Below are 27,657 nucleotides of genomic sequence, written 5' to 3'. Positions count from 1 at the left end.
TATATACAATTACAACGCTTTACTTTCAGGTGCGATCATACCAGCACTAATGCACCGGATCCCATCAGAACTCCGCAGTTAAGCGTGCTTGGGCGAGAGTAGTACTAGGATGGGTGACCTCCTGGGAAGTCCTTGTGTTGCACCTCTTTTTGCCAAAATTTCGTGTTCTTTGCACCTCTTTTTGCCAAAATTTCGTGTTCTTTTTGTTAATTAGCGTAATTTTACGTCGTTTTTGAAAAATAAACTTCGATTGTATTTCATTTTTTTCGTTAATTAACGCAACCTAACACTCTATTCTTTAATTAGCGTAATTTGACGTCTTTAATGAAAAATAAACTTAGAAATGCATATATACAATTACAACGCTTTACTTTCAGGTGCGATCATACCAGCACTAATGCACCGGATCCCATCAGAACTCCGCAGTTAAGCGTGCTTGGGCGAGAGTAGTACTAGGATGGGTGACCTCCTGGGAAGTCCTTGTGTTGCACCTCTTTTTGCCAAAATTTCGTGTTCTTTGCACCTCTTTTTGCCAAAATTTCGTGTTCTTTTTGTTAATTAGCGTAATTTTACGTCGTTTTTGAAAAATAAACTTCGATTGTATTTCATTTTTTTCGTTAATTAACGCAACCTAACTCTATTCTTTAATTAGCGTAATTTGACGTCTTTAATGAAAAATAAACTTAGAAATGCATATATACAATTACAACGCTTTACTTTCAGGTGCGATCATACCAGCACTAATGCACCGGATCCCATCAGAACTCCGCAGTTAAGCGTGCTTGGGCGAGAGTAGTACTAGGATGGGTGACCTCCTGGGAAGTCCTTGTGTTGCACCTCTTTTTGCCAAAATTTCGTGTTCTTTGCACCTCTTTTTGCCAAAATTTCGTGTTCTTTTTGTTAATTAGCGTAATTTTACGTCGTTTTTGAAAAATAAACTTCGATTGTATTTCATTTTTTTCGTTAATTAATGCAACCTAACTCTCTATTCTTTAATTAGCGTAATTTGACGTCTTTAATGAAAAATAAACTTAGAAATGCATATATACAATTACAACGCTTTACTTTCAGGTGCGATCATACCAGCACTAATGCACCGGATCCCATCAGAACTCCGCAGTTAAGCGTGCTTGGGCGAGAGTAGTACTAGGATGGGTGACCTCCTGGGAAGTCCTTGTGTTGCACCTCTTTTTGCCAAAATTTCGTGTTCTTTGCACCTCTTTTTGCCAAAATTTCGTGTTCTTTTTGTTAATTAGCGTAATTTTACGTCGTTTTTGAAAAATAAACTTCGATTGTATTTCATTTTTTTCGTTAATTAACGCAACCTAACACTCTATTCTTTAATTAGCGTAATTTGACGTCTTTAATGAAAAATAAACTTAGAAATGCATATATACAATTACAACGCTTTACTTTCAGGTGCGATCATACCAGCACTAATGCACCGGATCCCATCAGAACTCCGCAGTTAAGCGTGCTTGGGCGAGAGTAGTACTAGGATGGGTGACCTCCTGGGAAGTCCTTGTGTTGCACCTCTTTTTGCCAAAATTTCGTGTTCTTTGCACCTCTTTTTGCCAAAATTTCGTGTTCTTTTTGTTAATTAGCGTAATTTTACGTCGTTTTTGAAAAATAAACTTCGATTGTATTTCATTTTTTTCGTTAATTAACGCAACCTAACACTCTATTCTTTAATTAGCGTAATTTGACGTCTTTAATGAAAAATAAACTTAGAAATGCATATATACAATTACAACGCTTTACTTTCAGGTGCGATCATACCAGCACTAATGCACCGGATCCCATCAGAACTCCGCGGTTAAGCGTGCTTGGGCGAGAGTAGTACTAGGATGGGTGACCTCCTGGGAAGTCCTTGTGTTGCACCTCTTTTTGCCAAAATTTCGTGTTCTTTGCACCTCTTTTTGCCAAAATTTCGTGTTCTTTTTGTTAATTAGCGTAATTTTACGTCGTTTTTGAAAAATAAACTTCGATTGTATTTCATTTTTTTCGTTAATTAACGCAACCTAACTCTATTCTTTAATTAGCGTAATTTGACGTCTTTAATGAAAAATAAACTTAGAAATGCATATATACAATTACAACGCTTTACTTTCAGGTGCGATCATACCAGCACTAATGCACCGGATCCCATCAGAACTCCGCAGTTAAGCGTGCTTGGGCGAGAGTAGTACTAGGATGGGTGACCTCCTGGGAAGTCCTTGTGTTGCACCTCTTTTTGCCAAAATTTCGTGTTCTTTGCACCTCTTTTTGCCAAAATTTCGTGTTCTTTTTGTTAATTAGCGTAATTTTACGTCGTTTTTGAAAAATAAACTTCGATTGTATTTCATTTTTTTCGTTAATTAACGCAACCTAACTCTCTATTCTTTAATTAGCGTAATTTGACGTCTTTAATGAAAAATAAACTTAGAAATGCATATATACAATTACAACGCTTTACTTTCAGGTGCGATCATACCAGCACTAATGCACCGGATCCCATCAGAACTCCGCAGTTAAGCGTGCTTGGGCGAGAGTAGTACTAGGATGGGTGACCTCCTGGGAAGTCCTTGTGTTGCACCTCTTTTTGCCAAAATTTCGTGTTCTTTGCACCTCTTTTTGCCAAAATTTCGTGTTCTTTTTGTTAATTAGCGTAATTTTACGTCGTTTTTGAAAAATAAACTTCGATTGTATTTCATTTTTTTCGTTAATTAACGCAACCTAACACTCTATTCTTTAATTAGCGTAATTTGACGTCTTTAATGAAAAATAAACTTAGAAATGCATATATACAATTACAACGCTTTACTTTCAGGTGCGATCATACCAGCACTAATGCACCGGATCCCATCAGAACTCCGCAGTTAAGCGTGCTTGGGCGAGAGTAGTACTAGGATGGGTGACCTCCTGGGAAGTCCTTGTGTTGCACCTCTTTTTGCCAAAATTTCGTGTTCTTTGCACCTCTTTTTGCCAAAATTTCGTGTTCTTTTTGTTAATTAGCGTAATTTTACGTCGTTTTTGAAAAATAAACTTCGATTGTATTTCATTTTTTTCGTTAATTAACGCAACCTAACTCTCTATTCTTTAATTAGCGTAATTTGACGTCTTTAATGAAAAATAAACTTAGAAATGCATATATACAATTACAACGCTTTACTTTCAGGTGCGATCATACCAGCACTAATGCACCGGATCCCATCAGAACTCCGCAGTTAAGCGTGCTTGGGCGAGAGTAGTACTAGGATGGGTGACCTCCTGGGAAGTCCTTGTGTTGCACCTCTTTTTGCCAAAATTTCGTGTTCTTTGCACCTCTTTTTGCCAAAATTTCGTGTTCTTTTTGTTAATTAGCGTAATTTTACGTCGTTTTTGAAAAATAAACTTCGATTGTATTTCATTTTTTTCGTTAATTAACGCAACCTAACACTCTATTCTTTAATTAGCGTAATTTGACGTCTTTAATGAAAAATAAACTTAGAAATGCATATATACAATTACAACGCTTTACTTTCAGGTGCGATCATACCAGCACTAATGCACCGGATCCCATCAGAACTCCGCAGTTAAGGGTGCTTGGGCGAGAGTAGTACTAGGATGGGTGACCTCCTGGGAAGTCCTTGTGTTGCACCTCTTTTTGCCAAAATTTCGTGTTCTTTGCACCTCTTTTTGCCAAAATTTCGTGTTCTTTTTGTTAATTAGCGTAATTTTACGTCGTTTTTGAAAAATAAACTTCGATTGTATTTCATTTTTTTCGTTAATTAACGCAACCTAACTCTCTATTCTTTAATTAGCGTAATTTGACGTCTTTAATGAAAAATAAACTTAGAAATGCATATATACAATTACAACGCTTTACTTTCAGGTGCGATCATACCAGCACTAATGCACCGGATCCCATCAGAACTCCGCAGTTAAGCGTGCTTGGGCGAGAGTAGTACTAGGATGGGTGACCTCCTGGGAAGTCCTTGTGTTGCACCTCTTTTTGCCAAAATTTCGTGTTCTTTGCACCTCTTTTTGCCAAAATTTCGTGTTCTTTTTGTTAATTAGCGTAATTTTACGTCGTTTTTGAAAAATAAACTTCGATTGTATTTCATTTTTTTCGTTAATTAACGCAACCTAACTCTCTATTCTTTAATTAGCGTAATTTGACGTCTTTAATGAAAAATAAACTTAGAAATGCATATATACAATTACAACGCTTTACTTTCAGGTGCGATCATACCAGCACTAATGCACCGGATCCCATCAGAACTCCGCAGTTAAGCGTGCTTGGGCGAGAGTAGTACTAGGATGGGTGACCTCCTGGGAAGTCCTTGTGTTGCACCTCTTTTTGCCAAAATTTCGTGTTCTTTGCACCTCTTTTTGCCAAAATTTCGTGTTCTTTTTGTTAATTAGCGTAATTTTACGTCGTTTTTGAAAAATAAACTTCGATTGTATTTCATTTTTTTCGTTAATTAACGCAACCTAACTCTCTATTCTTTAATTAGCGTAATTTGACGTCTTTAATGAAAAATAAACTTAGAAATGCATATATACAATTACAACGCTTTACTTTCAGGTGCGATCATACCAGCACTAATGCACCGGATCCCATCAGAACTCCGCAGTTTGTTGGAACAAAATGTGTTTAACAATGAACCTTAAAGGGTTTTGATGATAACAAGGTATTAAAAATTGTAAATTGGACTAGCTAATATTTGTTCAAGTGTACAGGACCATAATTATAAAGTTACATCATCATTGGTTCTGAATGAGCAAATAAAGAGCTATGGAAACAACAAAAATTTGAAGCTTGGACGCTCCTGAAGGCAACTTGCTACTGAAGAGAAAAAGCGCTCCTGAAGTCAAGCTGCTCCTGAAGAAATAGCGCTCCTGAAGTAAGCTGCTCCTGAAGAATAGTGCCTCTGAAGACAAGAGGTCCAGAAGCCACATCATCAGAAGCTGCGTCATCAGAAGCTGCAGAAGTCATATCATCAGAAGCTGCATCATCAGAAGCTGCCTCATCAGAAGCCATTTCACCAGAAGCTGAATATCAACTGGATTTGCAAAGAATCAAGAATTGAAGAATTATCAATGCAAAAGCTGTCTATTGGATTCGAAAACACAAACAAAGGATTAGTGGAGTTTGCAACGGTCATTTCAAAGGTGTTTGAAGGCGTGTGTTTGCAATTTGGACGAAAGCGTTGACATTGTACTTTGTACGAATTGTACAACCACGTTCTCCACTACTCTGTTTTGTGTCCACGCTACAGGACAAGAAAACAGCTCCAGAATACGGTTTCGCCTGCATAGATGTTCCTTTGGATAAGGAATGGATTTCAAATTTGTTCTTCATAGGACAACAACCAAATCAGGCAATATATCATTGGTGAAAGATCAAGCTTCAACAACGACTCTTTGGTGCGCTGGCAATTTCACAACGTCTCTTTCACACCTCTATATAAAGGAGTGAAGACCTAGAGATTTGGTAATGCAAGAACGCTGAACGAAAGACTCACAAGATTTTCACAAGTACCAAACCTCTGCTGAAATTGTTCTGCATTCACTTAGAATTTCTGTGTCTCAAGTCATATCTTAGAAATTCTTAAGTCCATTGAGTCTGTATCTGATTTGTATTGTGAGCACCTCTGATTGTATATCAAGTGTTCAACCTTAAACAATTTTCTGTGTAATTTTGTTTAGTTAAGAAGTCTCTTGCAGTTGTGCTTGAGCAGGAAGTCTCTTGATTGTGTTCTTGAGCAAAGGAAGTCTCTTGCTTGTGTGCTTGAGCATTGGAAGTCTCTTGCTTGTGTGCTTGAGCATTTGTAATCAGATATTACTCATAGTGAAATCTCCTTGGAAGTGCAAGGGGGACTGGACTACTTCCGGATTGTGGAAGGAACCAGTATAATTGCTTTGTGTCGTTCTTCTTCTCTCTCTCTCTGTTTTATTCCGCTGCATTTAGATTCTGATTATCACTTCAGAAGCTGTCTCACTTAGCTTCTGATCAGTGTGTTCAGTTTTTAGGAGAAACGAAGAACTTTTCTAAAACACAATTCAACCCCCCTTCTTGTGTTTTTCTCACCTTCAATTGGTATCTAGAGCCTTGGTCTGTTGTGTAACACTTAACCGTGCAACAGTCAAAGATCTGAGAAAAACATGACTACTCCTCCTCCTAATGGTTCTGGTTCTAGTGATACTAGCTATAAAAATGTTTCACATGATTATAGTGATATTAAGAAAACCAGTATTGGAAAAGTTCCAAAGTTCAATGGAGATGCTGAAGAGTTCTCTTGGTGGAAGACCAACTTTTACAGTTACATCATGAGCCTAGATGAAGAATTATGGGATATTCTGGAAGATGGTGTTGGTGATTTAGTCCTTGATGAAGAAGGAGCTGCTGTGGATAGAAAGAAACATACTCCAGAACTGAGGAAACTTTACAAGAAGCATCATATTATCAGAGGAGCTCTTGTCACTGCCATACCCAAAGCAGAATACATGAAGATGAGTGACAAATCCACTGCTAAAGCTATGTTTGCTTCTCTCTGTTCAAATTATGAAGGGAGCAAGAAGGTCAAAGAAGCAAAGGCTCTCCTGCTTGTACATCAGTATGAGTTATTCAAAATGAAGGATGATGAAACTATTGAGGAGATGTACTCAAGGTTTCAAACCTTAGTTTCTGGTCTACAGATTCTAAAGAAGAGCTATGTTGCTTCTGATCATGTAAGCAAGATTCTCAGAAGCTTACCTGCCAGATGGAGACCGAAGGTGACTGCCATTGAGGAAGCTAAAGATTTAAACACTTTAAGTGTCGAAGATCTTGTTAGTTCTCTCAAAGTTCATGAGTTAAGTCTTAATGAACATGAGTCTACTAAGAAGAGTAAATCAATAGCTCTTCCATCCAAAGGCAAGTCATCAAAAGCTCTCAAAGTGGTTGAATCTGAAGAGGAAGAACAGTCAAGTTCAGATTCTGAACCAGATGCTGCAGAAATGGCCATGCTCTCAAACAGACTTCAATATCTGGCCAAGAAGAACAGAAAGTTTCTCTCCAGAAGGGGTAACTCCAGAAGCTCAAGGAAAGAAGATCAGAAGGGATGCTTCAACTGTAAGAAGCCAGGTCACTTCATTGCTGAATGCCCTGATCTTCAAAGAGAAAAGTCAAAGGACAAGTCAAAGAGGTCTACATTCAAACCAAGCAAATTCAAGAAGCAGATTAAGCAGAGTTTAATGGCAACCTGGGATGATTTGGGTAGTGAATCTGGATCTGATAAAGAGGAAGCTGATGAAGATGCAAAGGTAGCTGTTGGGTTGGTAGCAACAGCAACTTCAGAAGCTGGATCAGATTCAGACTCAGAAGATGAAAACGAGGTATATTCCAAAATTCCCAGAGATGAACTTGTTGAGTCACTTAAAGAACTTCTTACACATTTTGAAGTAAGAACCAATGAGTTGAAGGATTTAAAAGAAAAATATGCTGATTTGGTACAACAGCAAAAATCAACTCTATTGGATCTGAAAGCTTCTGAACAAGGACTTAGGGGCTTTGACTTCATGTGTAAAACATATGAAGATCAGCTCAGGTTCTTATGTCAGAAGCTACAAGAAAAGTGTAATGAAAAACCTTTAAGTAACCATGAAATTGCTCTTGAAGATTTTATTATATCTGGCATTGACAGAAGCAGAGTGGCTTCTATGATTTATAGCATTTACAAGAACAATGGTAGAGGAATTGGCTTTCCAGAAGTGAAACTGGAGAAAACCAATCTAAAGTCTTGTTGTGAATGCATCAAGGAAGGTCTGAAAACATTCTTTGTACCAGAAGGGGCTGAGTTGGAAACTGTTGTTCAATCAGAACCTGAAGCTTCTAGTTCTAAGGCTAAGATTACTTCAAAGCCAAAGAACTCTAAGTCAAAGGCTATGATCAAATCTGATTCCAAAACTTCAAAGGTTAGGATCCTGAAAAGATCAGAACCTATTCCTCAGAGTCTGGTGAAACCAAAATCTGGGGTTCTGAAGTCTAAGTTTCAGAAGAAGACAGTTACTGCTTCTGAAGTACCAAAACCTAAGGTGATGGTTAATCAGAAGCAACCCAACTCACAGCACAAGGTACAAGAAGTGAAGAGTAAAGCCTTAAGTACTAACCTTCCAGGACCCATAGAACAATGGGTACCTAAATCTAAAAACGTCAATGATGCAGGTATGTCTAAGAGCAGTGCCAAAGCAAAGATCATGGTACCTAGACAGTGGTTGCTCAAGACACATGACAGGAGACAAGTCCATGTTCCTCAGCCTAACAATGAAAGAGGGAGGAAATGTGAAATTTGGAGGCAACCAGTCAGGCAAGATCATAGGTACAGGAACTATTGGTAACTCCTCTACCTCAATTAATAATGTATGGTTGGTAGATGGTCTTGAACATAACCTTTTGAGCATTAGTCAATTTTGTGATAATGGTTATGATGTGCTTTTTGAAAAACCCAACTGTACAGTAATCAACAAGGAAGACAAATCCATTGTGTTCAAAGGAAAGAGAGTTGACAATGTCTATAAAATCAATTTTTCTGAACTGGCTGATCAGAAGGTGATGTGCCTACTATCAGTGAATGATAAGAAATGGATGTGGCACAGAAGGTTGGGACATGCTAACTGGAGGTTAATCTCTAAGCTTAGTAAGTTACAACTTGTGAAAGGGCTACCAGACATTGACTATCATTCAGATGCACTCTGTGGTGCATGTCAGAGAGGGAAAATTGTGAAATCATCTTTTAAAACCAAAGACATTGTTTCAACCTCAAGACCTTTAGAATTACTCCATATTGATTTATTTGGACCAGTGAGTACTGCATCCCTATATGGAAGTAGATATGGATTAGTCATTGTTGATGATTACAGCAGATGGACTTGGGTGAAATTCATAAAGAGTAAAGATGTTGCGTGTGATGTATTCAGTAGCTTCTGCACTCAAATTCAATCTGAAAAAGAATCAAAAATTTTGAAAGTCAGAAGTGATCATGGTGGAGAATTTGAAAATGAGCCATTTGAAGCTTTTTGTGAAAAACATGGAATTTTCCATGAGTTCTCTTCTCCTAGAACACCACAACAAAATGGGGTTGTAGAGAGAAAGAATAGAACCTTACAAGAAATGGCCAGAACCATGATTCATGAAAACAATTTACCAAAACATTTTTGGGCAGAAGCAGTGAATACAGCATGCTATGTTCAAAACAGGATCTATATTAGACCTATTTTGGAGAAGACATCATATGAACTCTTTAAAGGAAGAAAACCCAATATCTCTTACTTTCATCAATTTGGATGTACATGTTACATTCTGAACAACAAGCTCTACCTAAAGAAATTTGATGCCAAGGCCCAAAGAGGAATCTTTTTAGGTTACTCTGAAAGGTCAAAGGCATACAGAGTGTATAATTCAGAAACACTTTGTGTTGAAGAATCTATGCACGTTAAATTTGATGACAAGGAGCTTGAAGATAAAACTTCAAAGCAAGGTGAAAGTTCTGCAGAGATACAGGTTCCTGAAGCTACTCCAGAACCTGATCAGATAGCTGAATCTGAAGATAGTTCAGAAGCTGAACCCACATCAGAAGCACAAGATGAAGCTGCTTCTGATGAAGCACAAGATGGCTCACATCAAGCAGATCCTCCCAGAAACACATTCAAACACAAGTCTTCACATCCTGAAGAGCTAATCATTGGAAACAAAGATAGTCCAAGAAGAACAAGATCACATTTCAGACAAGAAGAGTCAATGATTGGACTAATCTCAATGATTGAACCTACAACAGTTGATGAAGCACTTTCAGATGATGGATGGATCCTAGCTATGCAAGAAGAGTTGAATCAATTTCAAAGAAATGATGTGTGGGATCTGGTACCCAAACCTCAGCACAAGAACATTATTGGAACAAAATGGGTATTCAGAAACAAGCTGAATGAGCAAGGTGAAGTAACAAGAAACAAAGCCAGACTTGTTGCACAAGGGTATAGTCAACAAGAAGGCATTGATTACACTGAAACGTTTGCTCCAGTTGCAAGATTGGAAGCAATCAGGTTACTTCTTTCCTATGCAGTTAATCATGGCATAATATTATATCAAATGGATGTCAAGAGTGCATTTCTAAATGGTGTCATAGAAGAAGAAGTGTATGTCAAGCAACCTCCTGGATTTGAGGATATTAAATATCCTGACCATGTTTTTAAACTGAAGAAATCACTATATGGCTTGAAACAAGCTCCCAGAGCTTGGTATGATAGACTAAGTAATTTCTTAATCAAAAATGATTTTAAAAGAGGACAGGTTGATACTACACTCTTCAGAAGGACCCTTGAGAAAGATATTCTTGTTGTGCAAATATATGTTGATGATATAATATTTGGTTCTACTAATGCATCTCTTTGCAAGGAATTTTCTGAGTTAATGCAGGATGAATTTGAAATGAGCATGATGGGAGAGCTGAAGTTCTTCCTGGGCATTCAAATCAATCAATGCAAAGATGGAGTCTATGTTCATCAATCAAAGTACACAAAGGAGCTTCTGAAGAAGTTCAAACTTGAAGATTGTAAAGTGATGAACACTCCAATGCACCCTACGTGCACCTTAAGCAAAGAAGATGAAGGAGCTAAAGTAGATCAGAAGCTGTATAGAGGTATGATTGGTTCTTTGTTATACCTCACTGCATCTAGGCCAGATATTTTATTCAGTGTATGCTTGTGTGCAAGATTCCAATCAGATCCTAGAGAATCTCATATGACTGCTGTCAAGAGAATCTTCAGGTATTTGAAAGGAACGACCAATCTTGGACTCCTTTATAGGAAATCCTTAGATTATAAGCTAATTGGATTCTGTGATGCTGATTATGCTGGTGATAGGATTGAAAGAAAGTCAACCAGTGGCAATTGTCAATTTCTGGGTGATAATCTTATATCCTGGGCTAGCAAAAGACAAACAACTATTGCTATGTCTACAGCAGAAGCAGAATACATTTCAGCTGCAAGTTGTTGTACACAACTACTTTGGATGAAACATCAGTTGGAAGATTATCAGATAACTGCTAACAGTATTCCCATTTATTGTGATAATACTGCTGCTATTTGTTTGTCTAAAAATCCAATTTTGCATTCAAGAGCGAAGCACATTGAAATCAAACACCATTTTATCAGAGATTATGTTCAAAAAGGAATTTTAGATATACAATTCATTGATACTGAAAATCAATGGGCTGATATATTTACTAAGCCTTTAACTGTTGAAAGATTTGATTTTATAAAGAAAAATTTGAACATGCACTTTGTATCTGATTAAATGCTTGCTTGCTCCTGAATAGGATTTTAGGTTCTGAAGTTAGTTCAGAAGCGGTAGTCCATCAGAAGCTCTTTATTGAGGTTCTGAGGAAAACTCGCTTTTGATGATGACGTCAGCATCTGAAGTCCAGAAGCTGGATTTGTTGCTTCTGAATAGTTGAATTAGTGGAAACGTTGGAAGTTACCTTTTTAAAAAGTAACTTCTGGCCCACTAACTTGGTAGTTACTCTGTGAACTTCTTACGTGGCCTGTATGTGTTGGTGTATAACTAAAAGGGCAATGATGATTTAAAAGCTTTGAAAGTACTTTTCACGCGCCCCCAATTTTGTCATTAATGTTATGTTTGTTTGTCTCTTTTGAATTGCAATCGTTTTACTTTTAACACTTTGTCAATTCACACACTACTCACTCACAACAAACACATTTGCTCTCAAACCTCTTGCGAAGTAAGCGCATTCTCTCAACCTTAGAACCCTAAAATCTTCATCTTCTTCAAATCTTCGTAAATCATCAAATGGCATCATCAAGCTCGCAACGAAAAGATTCAGTATCTACTTCACGAATGGTCCCTGAATATGACTACAGAGGAAGAAGCATGAAATTGGAAGAATGGGATTTGCAGGTTCAGATAGAGAATCCAGTGGACTTTGATTCTCTGAATTTTCATAGGTGTTCAATCAGAAGCTACTATGAAGAGCAAGGACTCATGGATTATTTCAAAATGTTGAATGGACCAACATATGAAGCTCTGGTTAGACACTTCTGGGTAAGAGCAAAATTCTACAACAAAGCGGCATCCTTAGCTGAGGAAAGTCAGATGGTGCTAATGTATCCTGAATTAGAAGGGAAAACAATAGAAGAAATGGGTCTTGCGCCATTTGTTGAAGATGAAATCAGGTCCAGCATCTGTGGTATTCCAGTAAGACTTGCACAATGGCACATAGAGTATGTTCTCAAGGCTGCAGCCTCTGGATACTACTCTGGAATTGATCTTTCAGATGCTGCTGAAAAACGCATTTGGAAAAAGCAAGCCAACTTGGTGATATACAATTCTGAGAAGGAGAAGAAATATGCTGAATTGAGCATGGAAACTAAGATGCTTCTGAAGATTCAGAATGAGAACCTGTTTCCAAGTGGTGACTGTGTGAAACCAAATCTAGCTCAGAAGGTCCTTCTCCAGCACTTCATCAAGAAGGAAAAGGTGAATGTGCCCAAATACATGTTCAAGTACTTGGTAGAGTGTTTGAAACAGAGTCAGCTACTGGATAAACCCTTGGTTCCTTATGGAAGACTCCTCTCAGAGATATTCTATCAAGGAGGTATCTTGGACAGTCTCAGTCAATCTCAAGGCTTCACAGATCAGCTACTTGACACAAAAACTGGAAAATTCATTAATGCTCATACTCTCTTGAATATGAAGCTAATCAGTGAAGTCACCAAACTTCAAACTGATTTAAGTGAATCATTTGTTAAGTCTGATCTTATGAAGGACTTTCCACCCATCTGCAAGAAGGATCCCATTGAAGTGCAGATGTACTATATCAAGGAACATTTTGAGGCAACCAATGAGAGAATCAGATTGGAAGATATTCCAGAGGAAATGTATGGTGGTGCTCTGCCACGAGCCAGAGGCAGAAAGTCAAAAAGGAAGATAACTGCAGAGCAATATCTAGAGGTTGAACAACCTGCTAAAAAGGCAAAAGTTGCTACTGACAAGCTCAAAATTGGTAGTTCATCAGTACCTTCTATTGAAGAAGCCATTGAAGACATGGATTCCAGGTTGATCATGGATGTTGGCATTTCTCTTGATCAACCTGCTATACCAAAGAGGAAGAGGAAGCCAGCCTTGAGGAGGACCAAGGATTTTCCTCATATCACCTCTACAGCTCAAGATGCTTCTGATTTGGAGTTAAAGGAGTTACAAGAGAAGAAGGCAGCAGCTGAAAAAGTCTTGGAAATTGCTGCTGAGCTACAAGAGTCTGTAGTCTCAGAAGCCAAGAAAATGTTGCAGATGACCAGTGAGGTTGCTCAAGAGGATTCTGATCCTGAACCAGAGAAGGTAATTAATATATCATCAGATTCCGCATCCAAATCATTATCAGACTCTGATGATTCTGATGATGATATACCCTTAGCTCAACTGTTTCGAAAACCAGTAAAAAGCCAATCAACATCAACCAAAACCAACGATAAGCCCTCTCAGTCAACTACTTATGAACCAGTTGGTCACATAATTAATGAGAAGTTGGCTAAACTGGCTGAGCAGAGAGAAAGAGTCATTGATACTATTTTTCGCCTTCACCCTCAACCTCTTAACATTCAACCTCTCAACAAGATTCCTCCAGAAAATGTTGAGTCTACCTCAGAAAAGGCCTCTGAAGCAACTCCAGAAGCAGCTGCTTCTGAAAATGTTGTTTCAGAAAACCCCCATCAACAAACACCTGAACCACATAAACCCACAACACCCCCACAATCACCAACAGCTACCATTGACCCCCAACTCAACACTCAAACATCATCTTCACCACAACAACCACCAACTGAAACTGAATTTCAACCTTTACCTGAACACTCCCCAGAACCAACTCCCATGGATGTTGACATCTCTCTAGTCAATGTTCAAGCCTCAACCTCTACCACTCACATTGCCTCTGACCAGCCTTCATCTTCAAACACACAAACACACTTTACCATTCCAGTTCCTAACCCTGTTCAAGATTTGGAAATCAGTGATTCTGATCTTGAAATCCTTGAACAACCACCCTCAAACATCCTGGAATCTAGATATATTAATTCTGAGCTTCTCTCAATCCTGAGTCAGTTGCATAATCTTGTGGATCAACGAAGGACAATTGATCTCACAAGTGCATATGATGACTCCTGGGCATCTCTTCAGAACCGGGCAACTGAGCTAATTGAAAGCATAAGGGCTAAGTGCATCAGAAGCAAGGAAGCTTCTGTCAGGAAGTTAATGGAGCATCTGAATCAGAGTCTCAGAGTAAGAAGTTCTACACTGCTCCTGGCAAACCAGCCTTTCTTCTCAGAAACGGACTACTTGACCAGAGAAGCCAGGTTGTGTAAGCTTCTGAAGAAACAGATGGCACAGCAGCAGCAAGAAGCTAAGGAAAGGGAACAGGCTCTTCTCCAGAGACAACAACAGCTTGAAGAACTGTTGCAGAAGAAGATTGAAGAAATGGAGGAGATGAAGAAACAACATCAAACCAACCCTTAGTTGCACACCCTTGTGTTTTTCTTTTTGTTTGTTGTTTGTTTTAAATTCCTAGTCCTTGCTTCTGAAACCATTCTGATTTAATTCTCTTTTCTTCTGAATGCTTACTGATTCTGACTGTTTAGCTGCTTCTGACAATTGATATACATGTTCATATATTTTGCTCTGACTTATTTAGTTCACTTTCTTTTATACTCTCTCCTGTTTGAGTTTTTCTCATATCTTTTTGTCTTTTATGCTTAAATTTTTTTTATTTTTTTTGATAATGACAAAAGGGGGAGTATATGTGACAAGTATTTAAAGGCTCTGAGCCCCATTAATGGCATTTGAAATTTTTGAAAAACTTCTATCATTTTTTTCTTACCTTATTGGTATAAGCTATGAACGAACGAAGGAGTATCAAAATTCAAGTAAAATTAATTGAACCATTCTTCTTATCTATAAGTTAATTCTTTCAATGATTCAATTTTGTTTTTAAGCTCTGATAATTTTATTGCGCGAAAAATGAATTTAATTAACCTGGATAGAACTTAGGGGGAGCTTACAAACCTCACCTTAAAGACTATCAGACTCAGGGGGAGTTTGAGCTTACAAACCTCAGATTCTGAGCTTACAAACCTCAGAACCCCAAAGTCAACTTGTTAATTAGATTAACAACAATTGATCAATTTTAAATACTTTTGTTTGTCATCATCAAAAAGGGGGAGATTGTTGGAACAAAATGTGTTTAACAATGAACCTTAAAGGGTTTTGATGATAACAAGGTATTAAAAATTGTAAATTGGACTAGCTAATATTTGTTCAAGTGTACAGGACCATAATTATAAAGTTACATCATCATTGGTTCTGAATGAGCAAATAAAGAGCTATGGAAACAACAAAAATTTGAAGCTTGGACGCTCCTGAAGGCAACTTGCTACTGAAGAGAAAAAGCGCTCCTGAAGTCAAGCTGCTCCTGAAGAAATAGCGCTCCTGAAGTAAGCTGCTCCTGAAGAATAGTGCCTCTGAAGACAAGAGGTCCAGAAGCCACATCATCAGAAGCTGCGTCATCAGAAGCTGCAGAAGTCATATCATCAGAAGCTGCATCATCAGAAGCTGCCTCATCAGAAGCCATTTCACCAGAAGCTGAATATCAACTGGATTTGCAAAGAATCAAGAATTGAAGAATTATCAATGCAAAAGCTGTCTATTGGATTCGAAAACACAAACAAAGGATTAGTGGAGTTTGCAACGGTCATTTCAAAGGTGTTTGAAGGCGTGTGTTTGCAATTTGGACGAAAGCGTTGACATTGTACTTTGTACGAATTGTACAACCACGTTCTCCACTACTCTGTTTTGTGTCCACGCTACAGGACAAGAAAACAGCTCCAGAATACGGTTTCGCCTGCATAGATGTTCCTTTGGATAAGGAATGGATTTCAAATTTGTTCTTCATAGGACAACAACCAAATCAGGCAATATATCATTGGTGAAAGATCAAGCTTCAACAACGACTCTTTGGTGCGCTGGCAATTTCACAACGTCTCTTTCACACCTCTATATAAAGGAGTGAAGACCTAGAGATTTGGTAATGCAAGAACGCTGAACGAAAGACTCACAAGATTTTCACAAGTACCAAACCTCTGCTGAAATTGTTCTGCATTCACTTAGAATTTCTGTGTCTCAAGTCATATCTTAGAAATTCTTAAGTCCATTGAGTCTGTATCTGATTTGTATTGTGAGCACCTCTGATTGTATATCAAGTGTTCAACCTTAAACAATTTTCTGTGTAATTTTGTTTAGTTAAGAAGTCTCTTGCAGTTGTGCTTGAGCAGGAAGTCTCTTGATTGTGTTCTTGAGCAAAGGAAGTCTCTTGCTTGTGTGCTTGAGCATTGGAAGTCTCTTGCTTGTGTGCTTGAGCATTTGTAATCAGATATTACTCATAGTGAAATCTCCTTGGAAGTGCAAGGGGGACTGGACTACTTCCGGATTGTGGAAGGAACCAGTATAATTGCTTTGTGTCGTTCTTCTTCTCTCTCTCTCTGTTTTATTCCGCTGCATTTAGATTCTGATTATCACTTCAGAAGCTGTCTCACTTAGCTTCTGATCAGTGTGTTCAGTTTTTAGGAGAAACGAAGAACTTTTCTAAAACACAATTCAACCCCCCTTCTTGTGTTTTTCTCACCTTCACAGTTAAGCGTGCTTGGGCGAGAGTAGTACTAGGATGGGTGACCTCCTGGGAAGTCCTTGTGTTGCACCTTTTTTTGCCAAAATTTCGTGTTCTTTGCACCTCTTTTTGCCAAAATTTCGTGTTCTTTTTGTTAATTAGCGTAATTTTACGTCGTTTTTGAAAAATAAACTTCGATTGTATTTCATTTTTTTCGTTAATTAACGCAACCTAACACTCTATTCTTTAATTAGCGTAATTTGACGTCTTTAATGAAAAATAAACTTAGAAATGCATATATACAATTACAACGCTTTACTTTCAGGTGCGATCATACCAGCACTAATGCACCGGATCCCATCAGAACTCCGCAGTTAAGCATGCTTGGGCGAGAGTAGTACTAGGATGGGTGACCTCCTGGGAAGTCCTTGTGTTGCACCTCTTTTTGCCAAAATTTCGTGTTCTTCGCACCTCTTTTTGCCAAAATTTCGTGTTCTTTTTGTTAATTAGCGTAATTTTACGTCGTTTTTGAAAAATAAACTTCGATTGTATTTCATTTTTTTCGTTAATTAACGCAACCTAACTCTCTATTCTTTAATTAGCGTAATTTGACGTCTTTAATGAAAAATAAACTTAGAAATGCATATATACAATTACAACGCTTTACTTTCAGGTGCGATCATACCAGCACTAATGCACCGGATCCCATCAGAACTCCGCAGTTAAGCGTGCTTGGGCGAGAGTAGTACTAGGATGGGTGACCTCCTGGGAAGTCCGTGTGTTGCACCTCTTTTTGCCAAAATTTCGTGTTCTTTGCACCTCTTTTTGCCAAAATTTCGTGTTCTTTTTGTTAATTAGCGTAATTTTACGTCGTTTTTGAAAAATAAACTTCGATTGTATTTCATTTTTTTCGTTAATTAACGCAACCTAACTCTCTATTCTTTAATTAGCGTAATTTGACGTCTTTAATGAAAAATAAACTTAGAAATGCATATATACAATTACAACGCTTTACATTCAGGTGCGATCATACCAGCACTAATGCACCGGATCCCATCAGAACTCCGCAGTTAAGCGTGCTTAGGCGAGAGTAGTACTAGGATGGGTGACCTCCTGGGAAGTCCTTGTGTTGCACCTCTTTTTGCCAAAATTTCGTGTTCTTTGCACCTCTTTTTGCCAAAATTTCGTGTTCTTTTTGTTAATTAGCGTAATTTTACGTCGTTTTTGAAAAATAAACTTCGATTGTATTTCATTTTTTTCGTTAATTAACGCAACCTAACACTCTATTCTTTAATTAGCGTAATTTGACGTCTTTAATGAAAAATAAACTTAGAAATGCATATATACAATTACAACGCTTTACTTTCAGGTGCGATCATACCAGCACTAATGCACCGGATCCCATCAGAACTCCGCAGTTAAGCGTGCTTGGGCGAGAGTAGTACTAGGATGGGTGACCTCCTGGGAAGTCCTTGTGTTGCACCTCTTTTTGCCAAAATTTCGTGTTCTTTGCACCTCTTTTTGCCAAAATTTCGTGTTCTTTTTGTTAATTAGCGTAATTTTACGTCGTTTTTGAAAAATAAACTTCGATTGTATTTCATTTTTTTCGTTAATTAACGCAACCTAACACTCTATTCTTTAATTAGCGTAATTTGACGTCTTTAATGAAAAATAAACTTAGAAATGCATATATACAATTACAACGCTTTACTTTCAGGTGCGATCATACCAGCACTAATGCACCGGATCCCATCAGAACTCCGCAGTTAAGCGTGCTTGGGCGAGAGTAGTACTAGGATGGGTGACCTCCTGGGAAGTCCTTGTGTTGCACCTCTTTTTGCCAAAATTTCGTGTTCTTTGCACCTCTTTTTGCCAAAATTTCGTGTTCTTTTTGTTAATTAGCGTAATTTTACGTCGTTTTTGAAAAATAAACTTCGATTGTATTTCATTTTTTTCGTTAATTAACGCAACCTAACTCTCTATTCTTTAATTAGCGTAATTTGACGTCTTTAATGAAAAATAAACTTAGAAATGCATATATACAATTACAACGCTTTACTTTCAGGTGCGATCATACCAGCACTAATGCACCGGATCCCATCAGAACTCCGCAGTTAAGCGTGCTTGGGCGAGAGTAGTACTAGGATGGGTGACCTCCTGGGAAGTCCGTGTGTTGCACCTCTTTTTGCCAAAATTTCGTGTTCTTTGCACCTCTTTTTGCCAAAATTTCGTGTTCTTTTTGTTAATTAGCGTAATTTTACGTCGTTTTTGAAAAATAAACTTCGATTGTATTTCATTTTTTTCGTTAATTAACGCAACCTAACTCTCTATTCTTTAATTAGCGTAATTTGACGTCTTTAATGAAAAATAAACTTAGAAATGCATATATACAATTACAACGCTTTACTTTCAGGTGCGATCATACCAGCACTAATGCACCGGATCCCATCAGAACTCCGCAGTTAAGCGTGCTTGGGCGAGAGTAGTACTAGGATGGGTGACCTCCTGGGAAGTCCTTGTGTTGCACCTCTTTTTGCCAAAATTTCGTGTTCTTTGCACCTCTTTTTGCCAAAATTTCGTGTTCTTTTTGTTAATTAGCGTAATTTTACGTCGTTTTTGAAAAATAAACTTCGATTGTATTTCATTTTTTTCGTTAATTAACGCAACCTAACACTCTATTCTTTAATTAGCGTAATTTGACGTCTTTAATGAAAAATAAACTTAGAAATGCATATATACAATTACAACGCTTTACTTTCAGGTGCGATCATACCAGCACTAATGCACCGGATCCCATCAGAACTCCGCAGTTAAGCGTGCTTGGGCGAGAGTAGTACTAGGATGGGTGACCTCCTGGGAAGTCCTTGTGTTGCACCTCTTTTTGCCAAAATTTCGTGTTCTTTGCACCTCTTTTTGCCAAAATTTCGTGTTCTTTTTGTTAATTAGCGTAATTTTACGTCGTTTTTGAAAAATAAACTTCGATTGTATTTCATTTTTTTCGTTAATTAACGCAACCTAACTCTCTATTCTTTAATTAGCGTAATTTGAAGTCTTTAATGAAAAATAAACTTAGAAATGCATATATACAATTACAACGCTTTACTTTCAGGTGCGATCATACCAGCACTAATGCACCGGATCCCATCAGAACTCCGCAGTTAAGCGTGCTTGGGCGAGAGTAGTACTAGGATGGGTGACCTCCTGGGAAGTCCTTGTGTTGCACCTCTTTTTGCCAAAATTTCGTGTTCTTTGCACCTCTTTTTGCCAAAATTTCGTGTTCTTTTTGTTAATTAGCGTAATTTTACGTCGTTTTTGAAAAATAAACTTCGATTGTATTTCATTTTTTTCGTTAATTAACGCAACCTAACTCTCTATTCTTTAATTAGCGTAATTTGACGTCTTTAATGAAAAATAAACTTAGAAATGCATATATACAATTACAACGCTTTACTTTCAGGTGCGATCATACCAGCACTAATGCACCGGATCCCATCAGAACTCCGCAGTTAAGCGTGCTTGGGCGAGAGTAGTACTAGGATGGGTGACCTCCTGGGAAGTCCTTGTGTTGCACCTCTTTTTGCCAAAATTTCGTGTTCTTTGCACCTCTTTTTGCCAAAATTTCGTGTTCTTTTTGTTAATTAGCGTAATTTTACGTCGTTTTTGAAAAATAAACTTCGATTGTATTTCATTTTTTTCGTTAATTAACGCAACCTAACTCTCTATTCTTTAATTAGCGTAATTTGACGTCTTTAATGAAAAATAAACTTAGAAATGCATATATACAATTACAACGCTTTACTTTCAGGTGCGATCATACCAGCACTAATGCACCGGATCCCATCAGAACTCCGCAGTTAAGCGTGCTTGGGCGAGAGTAGTACTAGGATGGGTGACCTCCTGGGAAGTCCTTGTGTTAGAGGAAGTCCTTGTGTTGCCCCTCTTTTTGCCAAAATTTCGTGTTCTTTGCACCTCTTTTTGCCAAAATTTCGTGTTCTTTTTGTTAATTAGCGTAATTTTACGTCGTTTTTGAAAAATAAACTTCGATTGTATTTCATTTTTTTCGTTAATTAACGCAACCTAACACTCTATTCTTTAATTAGCGTAATTTGACGTCTTTAATGAAAAATAAACTTAGAAATGCATATATACAATTACAACGCTTTACTTTCAGGTGCGATCATACCAGCACTAATGCACCGGATCCCATCAGAACTCCGCAGTTAAGCGTGCTTGGGCGAGAGTAGTACTAGGATGGGTGACCTCCTGGGAAGTCCTTGTGTTGCACCTCTTTTTGCCAAAATTTCGTGTTCTTTGCACCTCTTTTTGCCAAAATTTCGTGTTCTTTTTGTTAATTAGCGTAATTTTACGTCGTTTTTGAAAAATAAACTTCGATTGTATTTCATTTTTTTCGTTAATTAACGCAACCTAACTCTCTATTCTTTAATTAGCGTAATTTGACGTCTTTAATGAAAAATAAACTTAGAAATGCATATATACAATTACAACGCTTTACTTTCAGGTGCGATCATACCAGCACTAATGCACCGGATCCCATCAGAACTCCGCAGTTAAGCGTGCTTGGGCGAGAGTAGTACTAGGATGGGTGACCTCCTGGGAAGTCCTTGTGTTGCACCTCTTTTTGCCAAAATTTCGTGTTCTTTGCACCTCTTTTTGCCAAAATTTCGTGTTCTTTTTGTTAATTAGCGTAATTTTACGTCGTTTTTGAAAAATAAACTTCGATTGTATTTCATTTTTTTCGTTAATTAACGCAACCTAACTCTCTATTCTTTAATTAGCGTAATTTGACGTCTTTAATGAAAAATAAACTTAGAAATGCATATATACAATTACAACGCTTTACTTTCAGGTGCGATCATACCAGCACTAATGCACCGGATCCCATCAGAACTCCGCAGTTAAGCGTGCTTGGGCGAGAGTAGTACTAGGATGGGTGACCTCCTGGGAAGTCCTTGTGTTGCACCTCTTTTTGCCAAAATTTCGTGTTCTTTGCACCTCTTTTTGCCAAAATTTCGTGTTCTTTTTGTTAATTAGCGTAATTTTACGTCGTTTTTGAAAAATAAACTTCGATTGTATTTCATTTTTTTCGTTAATTAACGCAACCTAACACTCTATTCTTTAATTAGCGTAATTTGACGTCTTTAATGAAAAATAAACTTAGAAATGCATATATACAATTACAACGCTTTACTTTCAGGTGCGATCATACCAGCACTAATGCACCGGATCCCATCAGAACTCCGCAGTTAAGCGTGCTTGGGCGAGAGTAGTACTAGGATGGGTGACCTCCTGGGAAGTCCTTGTGTTGCACCTCTTTTTGCCAAAATTTCGTGTTCTTTGCACCTCTTTTTGCCAAAATTTCGTGTTCTTTTTGTTAATTAGCGTAATTTTACGTCGTTTTTGAAAAATAAACTTCGATTGTATTTCATTTTTTTCGTTAATTAACGCAACCTAACTCTCTATTCTTTAATTAGCGTAATTTGACGTCTTTAATGAAAAATAAACTTAGAAATGCATATATACAATTACAACGCTTTACTTTCAGGTGCGATCATACCAGCACTAATGCACCGGATCCCATCAGAACTCCGCAGTTAAGCGTGCTTGGGCGAGAGTAGTACTAGGATGGGTGACCTCCTGGGAAGTCCTTGTGTTGCACCTCTTTTTGCCAAAATTTCGTGTTCTTTGCACCTCTTTTTGCCAAAATTTCGTGTTCTTTTTGTTAATTAGCGTAATTTTACGTCGTTTTTGAAAAATAAACTTCGATTGTATTTCATTTTTTTCGTTAATTAACGCAACCTAACTCTCTATTCTTTAATTAGCGTAATTTGACGTCTTTAATGAAAAATAAACTTAGAAATGCATATATACAATTACAACGCTTTACTTTCAGGTGCGATCATACCAGCACTAATGCACCGGATCCCATCAGAACTCCGCAGTTAAGCGTGCTTGGGCGAGAGTAGTACTAGGATGGGTGACCTCCTGGGAAGTCCTTGTGTTAGAGGAAGTCCTTGTGTTGCACCTCTTTTTGCCAAAATTTCGTGTTCTTTGCACCTCTTTTTGCCAAAATTTCGTGTTCTTTTTGTTAATTAGCGTAATTTTACGTCGTTTTTGAAAAATAAACTTCGATTGTATTTCATTTTTTTCGTTAATTAACGCAACCTAACACTCTATTCTTTAATTAGCGTAATTTGACGTCTTTAATGAAAAATAAACTTAGAAATGCATATATACAATTACAATGCTTTACTTTCAGGTGCGATCATACCAGCACTAATGCACCGGATCCCATCAGAACTCCGCAGTTAAGCGTGCTTGGGCGAGAGTAGTACTAGGATGGGTGACCTCCTGGGAAGTCCTTGTGTTAGAGGAAGTCCTTGTGTTGCCCCTCTTTTTGCCAAAATTTCGTGTTCTTTGCACCTCTTTTTGCCAAAATTTCGTGTTCTTTTTGTTAATTAGCGTAATTTTACGTCGTTTTTGAAAAATAAACTTCGATTGTATTTCATTTTTTTCGTTAATTAACGCAACCTAACACTCTATTCTTTAATTAGCGTAATTTGACGTCTTTAATGAAAAATAAACTTAGAAATGCATATATACAATTACAACGCTTTACTTTCAGGTGCGATCATACCAGCACTAATGCACCGGATCCCATCAGAACTCCGCAGTTAAGCGTGCTTGGGCGAGAGTAGTACTAGGATGGGTGACCTCCTGGGAAGTCCTTGTGTTGCACCTCTTTTTGCCAAAATTTCGTGTTCTTTGCACCTCTTTTTGCCAAAATTTCGTGTTCTTTTTGTTAATTAGCGTAATTTTACGTCGTTTTTGAAAAATAAACTTCGATTGTATTTCATTTTTTTCGTTAATTAACGCAACCTAACTCTCTATTCTTTAATTAGCGTAATTTGACGTCTTTAATGAAAAATAAACTTAGAAATGCATATATACAATTACAACGCTTTACTTTCAGGTGCGATCATACCAGCACTAATGCACCGGATCCCATCAGAACTCCGCAGTTAAGCGTGCTTGGGCGAGAGTAGTACTAGGATGGGTGACCTCCTGGGAAGTCCTTGTGTTGCACCTCTTTTTGCCAAAATTTCGTGTTCTTTGCACCTCTTTTTGCCAAAATTTCGTGTTCTTTTTGTTAATTAGCGTAATTTTACGTCGTTTTTGAAAAATAAACTTCGATTGTATTTCATTTTTTTCGTTAATTAACGCAACCTAACTCTCTATTCTTTAATTAGCGTAATTTGACGTCTTTAATGAAAAATAAACTTAGAAATGCATATATACAATTACAACGCTTTACTTTCAGGTGCGATCATACCAGCACTAATGCACCGGATCCCATCAGAACTCCGCAGTTAAGCGTGCTTGGGCGAGAGTAGTACTAGGATGGGTGACCTCCTGGGAAGTCCTTGTGTTGCACCTCTTTTTGCCAAAATTTCGTGTTCTTTGCACCTCTTTTTGCCAAAATTTCGTGTTCTTTTTGTTAATTAGCGTAATTTTACGTCGTTTTTGAAAAATAAACTTCGATTGTATTTCATTTTTTTCGTTAATTAACGCAACCTAACTCTCTATTCTTTAATTAGCGTAATTTGACGTCTTTAATGAAAAATAAACTTAGAAATGCATATATACAATTACAACGCTTTACTTTCAGGTGCGATCATACCAGCACTAATGCACCGGATCCCATCAGAACTCCGCAGTTAAGCGTGCTTGGGCGAGAGTAGTACTAGGATGGGTGACCTCCTGGGAAGTCCTTGTGTTGCACCTCTTTTTGCCAAAATTTCGTGTTCTTTGCACCTCTTTTTGCCAAAATTTCGTGTTCTTTTTGTTAATTAGCGTAATTTTACGTCGTTTTTGAAAAATAAACTTCGATTGTATTTCATTTTTTTCGTTAATTAACGCAACCTAACTCTCTATTCTTTAATTAGCGTAATTTGACGTCTTTAATGAAAAATAAACTTAGAAATGCATATATACAATTACAACGCTTTACTTTCAGGTGCGATCATACCAGCACTAATGCACCGGATCCCATCAGAACTCCGCAGTTAAGCGTGCTTGGGCGAGAGTAGTACTAGGATGGGTGACCTCCTGGGAAGTCCTTGTGTTAGAGGAAGTCCTTGTGTTGCACCTCTTTTTGCCAAAATTTCGTGTTCTTTGCACCTCTTTTTGCCAAAATTTCGTGTTCTTTTTGTTAATTAGCGTAATTTTACGTCGTTTTTGAAAAATAAACTTCGATTGTATTTCATTTTTTTCGTTAATTAACGCAACCTAACACTCTATTCTTTAATTAGCGTAATTTGACGTCTTTAATGAAAAATAAACTTAGAAATGCATATATACAATTACAATGCTTTACTTTCAGGTGCGATCATACCAGCACTAATGCACCGGATCCCATCAGAACTCCGCAGTTAAGCGTGCTTGGGCGAGAGTAGTACTAGGATGGGTGACCTCCTGGGAAGTCCTTGTGTTGCACCTCTTTTTGCCAAAATTTCGTGTTCTTTGCACCTCTTTTTGCCAAAATTTCGTGTTCTTTTTGTTAATTAGCGTAATTTTACGTCGTTTTTGAAAAATAAACTTCGATTGTATTTCATTTTTTTCGTTAATTAACGCAACCTAACACTCTATTCTTTAATTAGCGTAATTTGACGTCTTTAATGAAAAATAAACTTAGAAATGCATATATACAATTACAACGCTTTACTTTCAGGTGCGATCATACCAGCACTAATGCACCAGATCCCATCAGAACTCCGCAGTTAAGCGTGCTTGGGCGAGAGTAGTACTAGGATGGGTGACCTCCTGGGAAGTCCTTGTGTTGCACCTCTTTTTGCCAAAATTTCGTGTTCTTTGCACCTCTTTTTGCCAAAATTTCGTGTTCTTTTTGTTAATTAGCGTAATTTTACGTCGTTTTTGAAAAATAAACTTCGATTGTATTTCATTTTTTTCGTTAATTAACGCAACCTAACACTCTATTCTTTAATTAGCGTAATTTGACGTCTTTAATGAAAAATAAACTTAGAAATGCATATATACAATTACAACGCTTTACTTTCAGGTGCGATCATACCAGCACTAATGCACCGGATCCCATCAGAACTCCGCAGTTAAGCGTGCTTGGGCGAGAGTAGTACTAGGATGGGTGACCTCCTGGGAAGTCCTTGTGTTGCACCTCTTTTTGCCAAAATTTCGTGTTCTTTGCACCTCTTTTTGCCAAAATTTCGTGTTCTTTTTGTTAATTAGCGTAATTTTACGTCGTTTTTGAAAAATAAACTTCGATTGTATTTCATTTTTTTCGTTAATTAACGCAACCTAACTCTCTATTCTTTAATTAGCGTAATTTGACGTCTTTAATGAAAAATAAACTTAGAAATGCATATATACAATTACAACGCTTTACTTTCAGGTGCGATCATACCAGCACTAATGCACCGGATCCCATCAGAACTCCGCAGTTAAGCGTGCTTGGGCGAGAGTAGTACTAGGATGGGTGACCTCCTGGGAAGTCCTTGTGTTGCACCTCTTTTTGCCAAAATTTCGTGTTCTTTGCACCTCTTTTTGCCAAAATTTCGTGTTCTTTTTGTTAATTAGCGTAATTTTACGTCGTTTTTGAAAAATAAACTTCGATTGTATTTCATTTTTTTCGTTAATTAACGCAACCTAACTCTCTATTCTTTAATTAGCGTAATTTGACGTCTTTAATGAAAAATAAACTTAGAAATGCATATATACAATTACAACGCTTTACTTTCAGGTGCGATCATACCAGCACTAATGCACCGGATCCCATCAGAACTCCGCAGTTAAGCGTGCTTGGGCGAGAGTAGTACTAGGATGGGTGACCTCCTGGGAAGTCCTTGTGTTAGAGGAAGTCCTTGTGTTGCACCTCTTTTTGCCAAAATTTCGTGTTCTTTGCACCTCTTTTTGCCAAAATTTCGTGTTCTTTTTGTTAATTAGCGTAATTTTACGTCGTTTTTGAAAAATAAACTTCGATTGTATTTCATTTTTTTCGTTAATTAACGCAACCTAACACTCTATTCTTTAATTAGCGTAATTTGACGTCTTTAATGAAAAATAAACTTAGAAATGCATATATACAATTACAACGCTTTACTTTCAGGTGCGATCATACCAGCACTAATGCACCAGATCCCATCAGAACTCCGCAGTTAAGCGTGCTTGGGCGAGAGTAGTACTAGGATGGGTGACCTCCTGGGAAGTCCTTGTGTTGCACCTCTTTTTGCCAAAATTTCGTGTTCTTTGCACCTCTTTTTGCCAAAATTTCGTGTTCTTTTTGTTAATTAGCGTAATTTTACGTCGTTTTTGAAAAATAAACTTCGATTGTATTTCATTTTTTTCGTTAATTAACGCAACCTAACACTCTATTCTTTAATTAGCGTAATTTGACGTCTTTAATGAAAAATAAACTTAGAAATGCATATATACAATTACAACGCTTTACTTTCAGGTGCGATCATACCAGCACTAATGCACCGGATCCCATCAGAACTCCGCAGTTAAGCGTGCTTGGGCGAGAGTAGTACTAGGATGGGTGACCTCCTGGGAAGTCCTTGTGTTGCACCTCTTTTTGCCAAAATTTCGTGTTCTTTGCACCTCTTTTTGCCAAAATTTCGTGTTCTTTTTGTTAATTAGCGTAATTTTACGTCGTTTTTGAAAAATAAACTTCGATTGTATTTCATTTTTTTCGTTAATTAACGCAACCTAACACTCTATTCTTTAATTAGCGTAATTTGACGTCTTTAATGAAAAATAAACTTAGAAATGCATATATACAATTACAACGCTTTACTTTCAGGTGCGATCATACCAGCACTAATGCACCGGATCCCATCAGAACTCCGCAGTTAAGCGTGCTTGGGCGAGAGTAGTACTAGGATGGGTGACCTCCTGGGAAGTCCTTGTGTTGCACCTCTTTTTGCCAAAATTT

General features: G+C 37.6%; 39 non-coding genes and 5 pseudogenes across 39 annotated transcripts; all 44 read left to right on the top strand.

Moving 5' to 3' along the window:
• The first annotated feature begins 27 nt into the window (after positions 1-27).
• On the top strand, positions 28-146 carry LOC146928402 (5S ribosomal RNA). The gene has a single exon (XR_015008500.1). It is a non-coding gene; the product is annotated as a 5S ribosomal RNA (ribosomal RNA).
• Positions 147-375: 229 nt separating this feature from the next.
• On the top strand, positions 376-494 carry LOC146928401 (5S ribosomal RNA). The gene has a single exon (XR_015008499.1). It is a non-coding gene; the product is annotated as a 5S ribosomal RNA (ribosomal RNA).
• Positions 495-721: 227 nt separating this feature from the next.
• Positions 722-840, top strand: LOC146928400 (5S ribosomal RNA). Its single transcript, XR_015008498.1, has one exon. It is a non-coding gene; the product is annotated as a 5S ribosomal RNA (ribosomal RNA).
• A 229-nt stretch (positions 841-1,069) lies between these two features.
• LOC146928399 (5S ribosomal RNA) lies at positions 1,070-1,188 on the top strand. The gene has a single exon (XR_015008496.1). It is a non-coding gene; the product is annotated as a 5S ribosomal RNA (ribosomal RNA).
• A 229-nt stretch (positions 1,189-1,417) lies between these two features.
• LOC146928398 (5S ribosomal RNA) lies at positions 1,418-1,536 on the top strand. The gene has a single exon (XR_015008495.1). It is a non-coding gene; the product is annotated as a 5S ribosomal RNA (ribosomal RNA).
• Positions 1,537-1,765: 229 nt separating this feature from the next.
• LOC146928397 (5S ribosomal RNA) lies at positions 1,766-1,884 on the top strand. The gene has a single exon (XR_015008889.1). It is a non-coding gene; the product is annotated as a 5S ribosomal RNA (ribosomal RNA).
• A 227-nt stretch (positions 1,885-2,111) lies between these two features.
• LOC146928396 (5S ribosomal RNA) lies at positions 2,112-2,230 on the top strand. Its single transcript, XR_015008494.1, has one exon. It is a non-coding gene; the product is annotated as a 5S ribosomal RNA (ribosomal RNA).
• A 229-nt stretch (positions 2,231-2,459) lies between these two features.
• On the top strand, positions 2,460-2,578 carry LOC146928395 (5S ribosomal RNA). The gene has a single exon (XR_015008493.1). It is a non-coding gene; the product is annotated as a 5S ribosomal RNA (ribosomal RNA).
• A 229-nt stretch (positions 2,579-2,807) lies between these two features.
• Positions 2,808-2,926, top strand: LOC146928394 (5S ribosomal RNA). The gene has a single exon (XR_015008492.1). It is a non-coding gene; the product is annotated as a 5S ribosomal RNA (ribosomal RNA).
• A 229-nt stretch (positions 2,927-3,155) lies between these two features.
• LOC146928393 (5S ribosomal RNA) lies at positions 3,156-3,274 on the top strand. The gene has a single exon (XR_015008491.1). It is a non-coding gene; the product is annotated as a 5S ribosomal RNA (ribosomal RNA).
• Positions 3,275-3,503: 229 nt separating this feature from the next.
• LOC146928392 (5S ribosomal RNA) lies at positions 3,504-3,622 on the top strand. Its single transcript, XR_015008815.1, has one exon. It is a non-coding gene; the product is annotated as a 5S ribosomal RNA (ribosomal RNA).
• A 229-nt stretch (positions 3,623-3,851) lies between these two features.
• Positions 3,852-3,970, top strand: LOC146928391 (5S ribosomal RNA). The gene has a single exon (XR_015008490.1). It is a non-coding gene; the product is annotated as a 5S ribosomal RNA (ribosomal RNA).
• A 229-nt stretch (positions 3,971-4,199) lies between these two features.
• Positions 4,200-4,318, top strand: LOC146928390 (5S ribosomal RNA). Its single transcript, XR_015008489.1, has one exon. It is a non-coding gene; the product is annotated as a 5S ribosomal RNA (ribosomal RNA).
• A 12,675-nt stretch (positions 4,319-16,993) lies between these two features.
• Positions 16,994-17,112, top strand: LOC146928389 (5S ribosomal RNA). The gene has a single exon (XR_015008900.1). It is a non-coding gene; the product is annotated as a 5S ribosomal RNA (ribosomal RNA).
• Positions 17,113-17,341: 229 nt separating this feature from the next.
• Positions 17,342-17,460, top strand: LOC146928388 (5S ribosomal RNA). Its single transcript, XR_015008806.1, has one exon. It is a non-coding gene; the product is annotated as a 5S ribosomal RNA (ribosomal RNA).
• A 229-nt stretch (positions 17,461-17,689) lies between these two features.
• LOC146928387 (5S ribosomal RNA) lies at positions 17,690-17,808 on the top strand. Its single transcript, XR_015008919.1, has one exon. It is a non-coding gene; the product is annotated as a 5S ribosomal RNA (ribosomal RNA).
• A 229-nt stretch (positions 17,809-18,037) lies between these two features.
• Positions 18,038-18,156, top strand: LOC146928386 (5S ribosomal RNA). Its single transcript, XR_015008488.1, has one exon. It is a non-coding gene; the product is annotated as a 5S ribosomal RNA (ribosomal RNA).
• Positions 18,157-18,385: 229 nt separating this feature from the next.
• LOC146928385 (5S ribosomal RNA) lies at positions 18,386-18,504 on the top strand. Its single transcript, XR_015008487.1, has one exon. It is a non-coding gene; the product is annotated as a 5S ribosomal RNA (ribosomal RNA).
• A 229-nt stretch (positions 18,505-18,733) lies between these two features.
• LOC146928384 (5S ribosomal RNA) lies at positions 18,734-18,852 on the top strand. The gene has a single exon (XR_015008805.1). It is a non-coding gene; the product is annotated as a 5S ribosomal RNA (ribosomal RNA).
• Positions 18,853-19,081: 229 nt separating this feature from the next.
• LOC146928383 (5S ribosomal RNA) lies at positions 19,082-19,200 on the top strand. Its single transcript, XR_015008485.1, has one exon. It is a non-coding gene; the product is annotated as a 5S ribosomal RNA (ribosomal RNA).
• A 229-nt stretch (positions 19,201-19,429) lies between these two features.
• On the top strand, positions 19,430-19,548 carry LOC146928382 (5S ribosomal RNA). Its single transcript, XR_015008484.1, has one exon. It is a non-coding gene; the product is annotated as a 5S ribosomal RNA (ribosomal RNA).
• A 229-nt stretch (positions 19,549-19,777) lies between these two features.
• On the top strand, positions 19,778-19,896 carry LOC146928381 (5S ribosomal RNA). Its single transcript, XR_015008483.1, has one exon. It is a non-coding gene; the product is annotated as a 5S ribosomal RNA (ribosomal RNA).
• A 229-nt stretch (positions 19,897-20,125) lies between these two features.
• Positions 20,126-20,244, top strand: LOC146928380 (5S ribosomal RNA). Its single transcript, XR_015008482.1, has one exon. It is a non-coding gene; the product is annotated as a 5S ribosomal RNA (ribosomal RNA).
• Positions 20,245-20,476: 232 nt separating this feature from the next.
• On the top strand, positions 20,477-20,592 carry LOC146928379 (5S ribosomal RNA; annotated as a pseudogene).
• A 247-nt stretch (positions 20,593-20,839) lies between these two features.
• Positions 20,840-20,958, top strand: LOC146928378 (5S ribosomal RNA). The gene has a single exon (XR_015008481.1). It is a non-coding gene; the product is annotated as a 5S ribosomal RNA (ribosomal RNA).
• A 229-nt stretch (positions 20,959-21,187) lies between these two features.
• LOC146928377 (5S ribosomal RNA) lies at positions 21,188-21,306 on the top strand. Its single transcript, XR_015008480.1, has one exon. It is a non-coding gene; the product is annotated as a 5S ribosomal RNA (ribosomal RNA).
• A 229-nt stretch (positions 21,307-21,535) lies between these two features.
• Positions 21,536-21,654, top strand: LOC146928376 (5S ribosomal RNA). The gene has a single exon (XR_015008479.1). It is a non-coding gene; the product is annotated as a 5S ribosomal RNA (ribosomal RNA).
• A 229-nt stretch (positions 21,655-21,883) lies between these two features.
• On the top strand, positions 21,884-22,002 carry LOC146928375 (5S ribosomal RNA). The gene has a single exon (XR_015008478.1). It is a non-coding gene; the product is annotated as a 5S ribosomal RNA (ribosomal RNA).
• Positions 22,003-22,231: 229 nt separating this feature from the next.
• Positions 22,232-22,350, top strand: LOC146928374 (5S ribosomal RNA). Its single transcript, XR_015008477.1, has one exon. It is a non-coding gene; the product is annotated as a 5S ribosomal RNA (ribosomal RNA).
• A 232-nt stretch (positions 22,351-22,582) lies between these two features.
• LOC146928373 (5S ribosomal RNA) lies at positions 22,583-22,698 on the top strand (annotated as a pseudogene).
• A 250-nt stretch (positions 22,699-22,948) lies between these two features.
• Positions 22,949-23,064, top strand: LOC146928372 (5S ribosomal RNA; annotated as a pseudogene).
• A 247-nt stretch (positions 23,065-23,311) lies between these two features.
• Positions 23,312-23,430, top strand: LOC146928371 (5S ribosomal RNA). The gene has a single exon (XR_015008476.1). It is a non-coding gene; the product is annotated as a 5S ribosomal RNA (ribosomal RNA).
• A 229-nt stretch (positions 23,431-23,659) lies between these two features.
• LOC146928370 (5S ribosomal RNA) lies at positions 23,660-23,778 on the top strand. Its single transcript, XR_015008474.1, has one exon. It is a non-coding gene; the product is annotated as a 5S ribosomal RNA (ribosomal RNA).
• A 229-nt stretch (positions 23,779-24,007) lies between these two features.
• LOC146928369 (5S ribosomal RNA) lies at positions 24,008-24,126 on the top strand. The gene has a single exon (XR_015008473.1). It is a non-coding gene; the product is annotated as a 5S ribosomal RNA (ribosomal RNA).
• Positions 24,127-24,355: 229 nt separating this feature from the next.
• Positions 24,356-24,474, top strand: LOC146928368 (5S ribosomal RNA). The gene has a single exon (XR_015008472.1). It is a non-coding gene; the product is annotated as a 5S ribosomal RNA (ribosomal RNA).
• Positions 24,475-24,706: 232 nt separating this feature from the next.
• On the top strand, positions 24,707-24,822 carry LOC146928367 (5S ribosomal RNA; annotated as a pseudogene).
• Positions 24,823-25,069: 247 nt separating this feature from the next.
• LOC146928366 (5S ribosomal RNA) lies at positions 25,070-25,188 on the top strand. Its single transcript, XR_015008471.1, has one exon. It is a non-coding gene; the product is annotated as a 5S ribosomal RNA (ribosomal RNA).
• A 229-nt stretch (positions 25,189-25,417) lies between these two features.
• LOC146928365 (5S ribosomal RNA) lies at positions 25,418-25,536 on the top strand. The gene has a single exon (XR_015008908.1). It is a non-coding gene; the product is annotated as a 5S ribosomal RNA (ribosomal RNA).
• A 229-nt stretch (positions 25,537-25,765) lies between these two features.
• Positions 25,766-25,884, top strand: LOC146928364 (5S ribosomal RNA). Its single transcript, XR_015008470.1, has one exon. It is a non-coding gene; the product is annotated as a 5S ribosomal RNA (ribosomal RNA).
• A 229-nt stretch (positions 25,885-26,113) lies between these two features.
• On the top strand, positions 26,114-26,232 carry LOC146928363 (5S ribosomal RNA). The gene has a single exon (XR_015009698.1). It is a non-coding gene; the product is annotated as a 5S ribosomal RNA (ribosomal RNA).
• Positions 26,233-26,464: 232 nt separating this feature from the next.
• On the top strand, positions 26,465-26,580 carry LOC146928362 (5S ribosomal RNA; annotated as a pseudogene).
• Positions 26,581-26,827: 247 nt separating this feature from the next.
• On the top strand, positions 26,828-26,946 carry LOC146928361 (5S ribosomal RNA). Its single transcript, XR_015008907.1, has one exon. It is a non-coding gene; the product is annotated as a 5S ribosomal RNA (ribosomal RNA).
• Positions 26,947-27,175: 229 nt separating this feature from the next.
• On the top strand, positions 27,176-27,294 carry LOC146928360 (5S ribosomal RNA). Its single transcript, XR_015009697.1, has one exon. It is a non-coding gene; the product is annotated as a 5S ribosomal RNA (ribosomal RNA).
• Positions 27,295-27,523: 229 nt separating this feature from the next.
• LOC146928359 (5S ribosomal RNA) lies at positions 27,524-27,642 on the top strand. The gene has a single exon (XR_015009696.1). It is a non-coding gene; the product is annotated as a 5S ribosomal RNA (ribosomal RNA).
• The last annotated feature ends 15 nt before the right edge of the window (positions 27,643-27,657 follow it).

The sequence above is a fragment of the Medicago sativa genome, chromosome 4 (assembly GCF_051527215.1).
Source record: "Medicago sativa cultivar Bolivia chromosome 4, Bolivia_mono, whole genome shotgun sequence".
Lineage (NCBI taxonomy): Eukaryota > Viridiplantae > Streptophyta > Magnoliopsida > Fabales > Fabaceae > Medicago > Medicago sativa.
Note: the sequence above shows the minus strand (reverse complement) of the source record. Positions and strands in the feature narration are given on the sequence as shown.